The following is a 9,353-nucleotide window of genomic DNA, read 5'->3' as shown; positions in this document are numbered from 1 at the left end:
ATAAAAGCCCACAACACAATTTGTGACAAGAATGACCATTTCTATGTTGTGATTTGTAATGAGTGTGATCATTGTGGGTGGTGGTCGGTGTCAGACAAGACAAGATCACTGAAGTAGGAGCATGTTTTACTTTTTCAAAGCAAAAAAAGAGAGAAAGAAGAGAAACTCGAAATTTGCTGCATCTCTCTGATATCTCACACCAACTGCTGTGAAATTAACACAGCTCTTAGTTTTATTCAAAAAGTTTAAAAAAAATGTTTTGAGAAAGATTATAAAAAACTGTGAGCAACAGCTGCCTTGCTCCACAGATGAGGAAAATACAGAGATAAATGAGCTGATTTTGATTCTATTGCACAGCAGTGGGATCCTCCATCATCGCCATTGTATAAAGAGTCTTTGAGGATCAAGAGCACCTCCGGAGAAAAGAGTAAAAGCCAAAATGATTATGGGTGTATAAAGGCTTCACTGGTTGCCTACTTAGTTCTTTTTTTATTCATTTTTATAACCTCAATGTTCATCACTGAGACAAATTATCTGTATTGTGGGACTGAAAGTTAGATTTCATAACTAAATGTTTAAATTCTGAAGTTGTAAAAACAGTAATGAATTAAAGTTTTATATTGTACTGTGATTTATCATAAGCATTAGAACTAATGTTGCTGATATAAATCCAGAGGAGGGAGGTATAGGAAGATACTTAGAATTTGTTCACATTCAGATAGTAGATGTTGAATCAAGCACAGCCCAGTAAAGAGGACATGAAACCACATTTCTATTGATAACCTGAAATAGATAAATAAAGGACTTATTTATTCAGCTTTCCTTAGGTCAGACCATTTTTCATCTGAGAAACTCCAGATTATAAAAAGGTCCCATCTTATCAGCACCTTCTGGACCCTGAAGTTTTTTACAAAAGCTAAAAGGACTACGTGAGGTCTTCAAGTTGTCCTCTGTGATTTGTCATCATAGAGTCAAAGAACCAGTGTTCACTTTAAGAGGACCCCACAAATAAATGTTGCAGGCTGCCAGTGTTATCATATCATCCCTGACATGATGGTGTAAACGGATGGATTCCGGTAGAGAAATAATCCAAACGTAAATCTGGTCTAATCCCCTGAAATGTCTGGAAAGGAATCATCGATAAGCGGTAGCCATAAAGGAAACTAGATAAGGCCTGTATCTAAAAGGACTCCAACAGCCTCTTATCAGTGGTATTATAAAACTAAATGTCCTCTTATCGGGTATTCACTGTTTAATGGCACTCAGTGCAAGGTGAATAAAGGAGAACACATGCAAAGGAAAACTAGAGCTGTCTTTTCCCCGGAGCATTGAATGTGAAAGACATAGGACTGATTGTGTGATAATGTACATACAAAGTCGTTAGAGTTCATGTGTGTGTGTTTGAATGGGGTAGCATTAATGTAATCTGGAGAGAAGTGAATTAAAGACTAGTAAAGGTACACAAAGGAATGATAAAATACAGAAAATGGAAAGATCAGTAGATAAATAAAAACCTACATTTAAATTTGAGGATAGCATAAAAATATATTTAAGAATACTTTGTGAAAATTTATACAACCAAATAAATAAATGAATAAAAATACAGATTTATATATTTTATGTTTGACAATGTTTCTGCTCTTTATGGTAGGATTCAACAGTCTCATCCATGATGGTGCTACCTCCCTATGAGTACTGAGCAACAGCTGCCTTTATGCAGGGGAAAGATGGCAACATATTCACACATGGTCTATTAAAAATTCCTGTGCCATCTCAACACTTTCTGCTGCCTCTTTTGTCTCTGTTGTTATTTTCGTTAAAGTGTGTTTACACAGCCTAGAAATAAATTGCACAACACTAAGGTCAATCGTGTGGTGGAGTCTTGGACCTCAAAGTGGTTTGGAGAATATATGGATTAAAAAAAAAAGGATTTTCTAAAAGGGGGTCAGATACTGTGGACATAGAAAATAAAGTTACTTAAGGCCCCTGTAAATTATAGTACAAAAACAATGGTTGGGTTTTATAGAAATTAAATGTATGCCCCTACTTTTTGGCCTATTTGTGCCTTTATGCTTGTTAGTTAAAATATTTTCATTAAAAATTGACTAAACCTCAATTTCCTACCCGCAGTGGACCAACTTATTATTACGTCAGATATTCGCACTATTTTGTAACAATTTCGCGGAATAGCCCTGCCGTCAGACAGCTCTTTCTCAAGCACTACGTTTTTGAACCTAATAACGTCTGTATTCCTCCGCACTCACCGTACTGCATAATGCGTTCTTACGCAGATTGATGGTGTTTTGAACTAACGACAGATAGTTAGAAAGAATAATTATTATTGAGTTGACCTAATATCATTCAGTGGTAACTTGAGTTTGCTGATATGACACAGAGTACAAGGAGGAATTACCTTTGCGGAGTCCTGCTTCCTGTGGAGAGAGGAGGAAAACTTTTGTTTGGTAAGTTGCTAAGTTTTCATTCAGCTTGGTAGTTGGTAGCATTGCAGACTTGAGAGTCAAGGCACCTGTCTGTTCAGGCCATACCTGGCTCAACAGCTTGTATTGTTTTTCATACATTCACGTGTCTTTTGGAGACACTAATGTAGTTTGGCTTTCTTTTTGAGGTGATGAGAAGTTCAGATGTTTTTTAGTTTCCTTGTTCGCTACATTTACCCACCTGCTCAGGAGAGCAAGAGAGCAGATTGTTTACCTTTTATGGTTTCTGAGCTTCCTTAGCCTTGCAAATACACAGCTGTGGTGAAATTAGGTTGTTTACTGGATTATTGCCTAGTTTTAAGGCTTTCAGATCCCTGGTAGCATCCCCATCTCCTTTCTACCAGCTTCATGATACCATGTGCCTCATAACCTTCTTTTACACTTAGATTCCATGCTGACAGCAGACTAAATCTATACTGACAAACTTCCAGATAGTGTCAGCAAACTACTGTGACCTCTTAAAGCTTTTACCTAAGCTTAAAGAGGGGTATTGTGATTTTTTTAAGGCTTTAAAATATCCCACTGGTACCCTAGTAGCTTTACAGCTCAAAATTAACTATTTTTCTCCTGCCATTATTTCAGTTTCTGTCTGATACCCTTTGTATAAGCTGCTGTCTCTTTATGATCCCCCACTCCACAAACCCCCTTCACTCTGATTGGTCAGCCCTCTGGATGCTCGTGGAGGGAAGAGCTATGGGCAGACTTCTCAAACATGTTATTAATCAGTTAAAAGATGACTTCGGTTATGCGGTGACTTCATTGTTTCAGCAAGCCTCACCAAGATCTTGTGCTATTTTGCCTTTTGAAAACCTTGAAAATCTGAACATGTTAAGTATCAACATCCAACATCGTTACTTTATATGAAAACATGGGAAAGTATGATAACCCCTCTTTAATTTCATGCACCTTCAGCATACAATAAGTGCTACAACCTTTGATTTAGTTTGATATCACCGGCTACGTTTACATGCTGTCAGTATTCAGGTTAAGGCCGGTATTCCAGTTTCTGATACATTCAGAATAATCCGTTTACATGCGTGAGCAATCAAAGTTATTCCTTTTTACTAGGTACGCCGTCTAAAACAGCAACGCACGGACAACAGAACATCATGACGCAATGTGCGTCATTTCCGCTTCATCTTGCTGTATCCAAAGCAAAAACAACAACAGCAGCAGCACAACAGACTTCTTGCACTCAAAAGACCAATATTTTTTGCAAACAGATCATGTGCAGAACACAAATTGTTCCTTTTGGTGGGGTTATCTAATAGGCGAATACATGACCAAATATTTGGGTTAGAAAAGTAGTAACCTGGAGTGTTTTTTGAGTTTTTAAAACTGGAATATGAGCATATTCAGGGTTTTCAAAAGGGTTTTTGGTAGTATTCTGAATATGAAAGGGTTACCAACTGCATGTGAATGCAGCCACTATCAGAATTAGGAAAACAAGTTTGCAGAGTAGCGTTGTGGCATGACTTCAGCTGTGGACATCAAAAACCATTTCAGAATCTGTCAAAGGATTATTTTCTCATCACACCCAAATCCATCCATCGTATACTTGTGTATGATATAAAAACAATTGATAAAGGTTCAGTAATTACCATTTTCTGTTCGACACCGTACCAAAATGACAACAGACCAGCTTTGCTCCTCAACCATGTTTACATCAGGCAGGAAATTTCCCTCGAGCATTGACTTATCCAGCGGTCTTGGAGACACAGTTGCTGGAACGTTCGATGATAAAATCAAAACCATTGCAAGCAAGTCCCCATGAAGTTGAATGAATACCTCTAGCAGAATTGAAATATAAGCTTTATGAATGTACATTAGAATTGTCTTGCAGTAGACTGAATCCTGCCTCAGAGATGTTACTGTTATTGTGTGTACGCTGTGTTGAAAACAGCAGGTCAGCAGATTGTTAATCTACTTTTGAGTTTCACGCAGCTGCTGCAGCTGTGACAAGAGAGCTGAGAGAGTGTTTGTACTCAAAATAGAGCTTTCTCTCGTCTTCATTATGAGTGTACCTGCGTGTGTTGATGGTAATTAGCTGATTGAATCCATTAAAAACCAGGATTAACTTGTCATAAATTTTTCACAACACTGAATAGGGAGGGTGAGTTGTTTAACTTGGGGGCTGAAGGGTTGATGGCTGTGGGTTCTTGTTTGATGTTGCTGCTGATAATCACGCGGTCTTCCTCTTGACAGATGTTTCACACTGAGGTTCTAGGTTCGCTGAAGTACTTGTTGGTGGAGTGTGTGATCAGAAAGCAGTGTACAGGGAGTGTAAAATCATCATTACTCGCCCCCACAGACTCACTCTCACAGGCATACACTAACCACATCCTCTTCGCAGCTCTCCCTTCGACCTCTCTATCGTGCTCAATCTCTGTCTCTCTCTGCTGGTGGCTGATTAATATTGGATGGGAACACTGTCATAATTTTTCCTGCCTGGAAAGGGATTAAATGGTTACATCTATAAATATTATTCATGTTTTTAGAGATAAGGCGCATCCAAGCTGTGTCCTGGTCCACTATGATGATGATATTAAAGTAGAACTCATGCATTGTAATTCTTGTCCTGGTAAGTGGTGTGCTGTCTGATGAGAAGGCTCATAGTCTTTAGTAGAAAAATAACAGCAGGGTAACCTTCCATTTTTATCCACTGTGAAGTGAACAGAATCCATAAGACTGTGGGTTTCTTCTTGCCCCTTTCATGCTCTGTGTCAGGAATCTTGAGGGGTGCTGATCGAGATCTACCATGATTTTAGTTTTGGATTGTAGGGGATTTACATGCTCAGGAAAAAAAATTAACCAGTAGCTGTTTTATAGGGATGCACGATATTGGATTTTTGCTGATATCCGATATGCCGATATGTCGAAACCCCTTTGGTCGATACCGATACCGATAATCACAAGTTTGTTTGTTTGTTTGTTTTTTTCACTGTATAGAAAGCTAAGTCTATCCTGTACTGGAATTTATCTGTTACTCTTATTGTGACGGTCTTATTTGTTTAAGAAACACACATAAAACAAGACAAAAAAACATTTGATTTTACCATAAATAAGAAATGTATTATTTTTTAATCCAGACATTCAGTATTGAAATACAGAAAAATAATTTCTTTAGATCACATGAACTTTAAATGTACAATGCATTTTTAAACATAACCAAGTTGCATTTGATTATTTTAGAGCTACTGTAACAACCTGGTGACAGACACAGAGCTCTGCAGTGCAAATAATTGAAGTGCTACATTTTATTTAAGGAGCTTATTTTTCAGATGGAAAATAATAATAATAGAAAAAATAATAATAATGATAATAAAAAAAAAAAAAAATAATAATAATAATAATAATAATAATATCGGCTGTGCATATGGGCAGAAATTTTCATATCTGCCGATACCGATAAACGTGTTTTTAAGCTTTTATCAGCCGATACCGATAGTGTGCCGATAATATTGTGCATCCCTACTGTTTTATTCGTGACACCCTGGCTCTGGATGCTGCCTGTTTGATATACATCACACAAAAGGAATGTGAGATGCTTAAATGTCTTTTTTTCCTCTTTTAGTATTGGTGCAGATTAACATGTCAGTATGAGTTCTTCATCTTTGTGTCACAAACATGTTGGTGGATTATACTTCACAGAGAGCTGGTGTTTATGCCCTGCTATTAAAGCAGCTGTTCTCTTTCAGGGATCTGTGCTATCCCAGCTTTGGAGTTGTGAGCTTTAAGGTTGTGCTTAGTTCAGTTCAGTGGTTCTCTTCTTTCATGTGAAGCAAACCTTCCTCCTGGAACTGTCTTTGGTATTAGTCATTTAAGGTGTTGTGGGATCCAGTCGCTTTTTGTCTTAACTGTTTATTGTTCTCAATTTTCTTGCATGAAAAAAGGAGGAGGTTTTTCCACCCCCTCAAAGAAAATCCTAAAAATGATGATGAGCTGTTTCTCATTTTCACAGCCTCATTTAAATTTTGAATCTGTCTCTTCCTCTTTCTCTCTCCCTGTCAGCCTTTCTCTGTCTTTATTTGTCTCATCCTCTGTCTCTAGGTCCCTCTCCCCATTCCTCTTTCTCTCTCTATTCCTCTTTCTGTCCCTCTCTCTGTGTCTATGTCTCTTTCTCTTTTCCTCTCTCTGTGGCTCTTTCAAGTTTAAGTTCAGATTACTTTATTGGCATGAATATGAAGTTGTGTTTTTGCCACTGCATTTTATTTAACAAAACAAATTTTAGAATTTCAATTCATATTTCCATATACATCCATTACAATAATTTTTACCTCTGCAAAGGTTATGTTTTTGGGAGAGTTTTTCATTCTGTTCGTAAACAACCAGGGATGGGTACCAAATCAAGTACATTTATAGGTACCGACCGAATTCTGTCAAAAGTACCGAGTACTGATTCACGTAAAATCATAAGGTACCGTGTTTAGGTACCTAAATACCTTTTGACTGAGAGGGAGTGGGAGAGTAGGCGATTTTCCATGCTGGACATGAACACAGAGTTGTAGGGTTATGTATTAGAGAATAAATATGCTGTATCAGAAAACATTTGAAAATACTTTATTATTGAAATAATCAATATTTTTTACCACATAAACGCAAAAAAGTACCCAAAATTGGTACCGTTGAGTACTGGTGCCAATTGCCAGGTACCAAGGAATCGGTACCGTATCGTTTCAAATGTAAAAGGCACCCACCCCTATAAACAACATAACTCAAATACTAACAAACAGATCTTGATGATATTATCAGGAAATGTTCGAAATGGGATAAGGAAGAAGTGATTAAATTTTGGAGGTGATCTGAATCACTGTCTGGATCCAGGATTGTTTAAAGGATTCTTTATCATTGTGAGATAGGGCCGTTTCCACCATATTGTATGTAACTCCATGATAAATGGTCAGATTGCTTTGCAAAACAATACAAGACAAGGTCACCATCATTTCTGACAGGTGTAAAGGGACGGTCCAGATTCTGGCAATATTCTGGGCACTAAGATGCAGAATATGAAATAAGTACTGGGTCATCATAGTTTTAAACACTGTAAGGTAACAAATTATCGCACAAACCTGCAACTAACACCAAATTGTAGCAGACAGTCTGCTGAAAAGGGAGTATAACATTAAAGTAGGACTAAAGTGTTGCATGACAATCACATGCTCGTGGAGGTCTGCGCGCTCTGAGTGCTTTTCTAGTTCATATTTTATATCGTGATACACATGATATATAACAGTCAGTGAATATATTTCACTCAAATGGTTATGATTTACCAATACAGCACAATGAATGTAGAAAAAAACGTATTCATTTAACACAGTTAATCTTAATCCAGTTAGCAGATTAACACAGTTAAATAACAGGATGACTCACTCATCTCCTCTGTATTCAAGCTCTAACAGTGTGTGTGAGGCCCTAAGGCTGTGGCAGGAGCAGATATATTGAGCTGCCAAGGAGCTGTTGGTCCTTCACCCAAGAGAAGTGACAGTTTCTCCTCAGGAGATAAAGTTGGGAACTTTGGGTTGTTGGTGAATTTATGCAGATCTTGTTGTTTGTGTTGGTTTGTGTCATTTTGTGGTCACCCAGTCTCTAACTGGTCAAAATGGGTTGATTGTGGGATTTGGTTTCATTGATCCAGTTGAAGATACACTGACTTATATGTGAATGAATCTTCCTGAATTTTTAAGGGTAGGATGCTCGAGTGGTAAGAACTGCTGTGAGCGAGGGTTTGAATTTGACTTCCCTTTGCAACAAGTAGGATTGTGGGGGACTGCATAATGATAATCAGAAGAGAAAACAAGATAGAAACTGTGCAGCTGAATGGCCATTAACCAAGGTAATGAAGGAGATAGAAGCAGACAGGTAAGAGACAGTACGCAATACCCTGATAAAAAAGTAATCAACTGTAGTTACTTATTTGGTTCGTAATTCCCTGAGGAGTCTGGGGGAATGCAGCTGAAGAGACCAAACAGAGCTGAAGAGATTGAGCTGAGTTTCTCCCATTAGATTTATCAACGAGTGTCTTTGAATAAGGAATAAAAAGAGCGGCAATAATGGACGGTTCGATTTCTAGGCTTTCTTTTACAGCCTGCTTTAAAGAAATTAGTCATCACCGTACTTCATCTCCTGACTCATGTACACTCTACATACATAAATATGCATGATAGAGGCTCATGTAAACTGACTGATGGGTAGTTTTTTTCTCCCAGTAGCCTCAGGGTGAGCCTGAGATCCACCTCTTCATTGGTTTCTAGATAGTTTACAAGTTATGCTGTGTCAGCATTTTCAGGATGGAGACTGCTATCTTAAGAGTTCCTTAGACTTCCTCAGAGACCAGTTAGGGGTGATACTGTTGATACCACTCTATTTCAGGGTTTTCATGCTGTTATTGGGAGCAATAATCTGTTTCATTCTTTGTTGAATCCCCTAATGGAAAATAAACTACTATTACATAAAAGTCTCTGGTGTGATATTTACATATTTTAGTTTTAGATAGATTAATTATACGTATAAGAAATATAAGAAATATAGAAAAATAGAAAAATGTTACTATTTACATATTTATATAGGAGCGAGATTTATGTAGGATTAAGTTAATCTGTTTGGCATTTGCCTTCACTGTGTCGTGTTTTTTTCACGTGCTACATCCACTATCATAGCTACTCAGAATAGCCTCTACCACTTGCTAATCAACACCAAAAGTCACTTGCCCTCCAGGCGCTCTGTGATTGGCTGGGGAAGCCACGTCCTCTCTCTCTCTCTCTCTCTCTCTCGCTCCAGAAATGTCCCAAAACATCAACATACAGGCTGAGGAGAGGGTTGAAGCAGACAGAGACACTGACACACATGTATAAAGGC

The 9,353-nt window shown here is 37.9% G+C and overlaps 1 protein-coding gene across 1 annotated transcript in view; it reads left to right on the top strand.

Moving 5' to 3' along the window:
* Positions 1–2,254: 2,254 nt before the first annotated feature.
* Positions 2,255–9,353, top strand: part of rnf180a (ring finger protein 180a) — a 97,928-nt gene continuing 90,829 nt past the window's right edge. Inside the window, exon 1 of the mRNA XM_074670214.1 lies at positions 2,255–2,462. The gene's annotated coding sequence lies outside the window, so the exon portion shown is untranslated. The remainder of the gene's footprint in view (positions 2,463–9,353) is intronic.

The sequence above is a fragment of the Halichoeres trimaculatus genome, unplaced genomic scaffold (genome assembly GCF_033239565.1).
Source record: "Halichoeres trimaculatus isolate MK-OKI-2021-1 unplaced genomic scaffold, fHalTri1.1 fHalTri1_scaffold_5, whole genome shotgun sequence".
Lineage (NCBI taxonomy): Eukaryota > Metazoa > Chordata > Actinopteri > Labriformes > Labridae > Halichoeres > Halichoeres trimaculatus.
The sequence above is the reverse complement of the archived record's forward strand: the minus strand, read 5'-3'. Positions and strand labels throughout refer to the sequence as shown.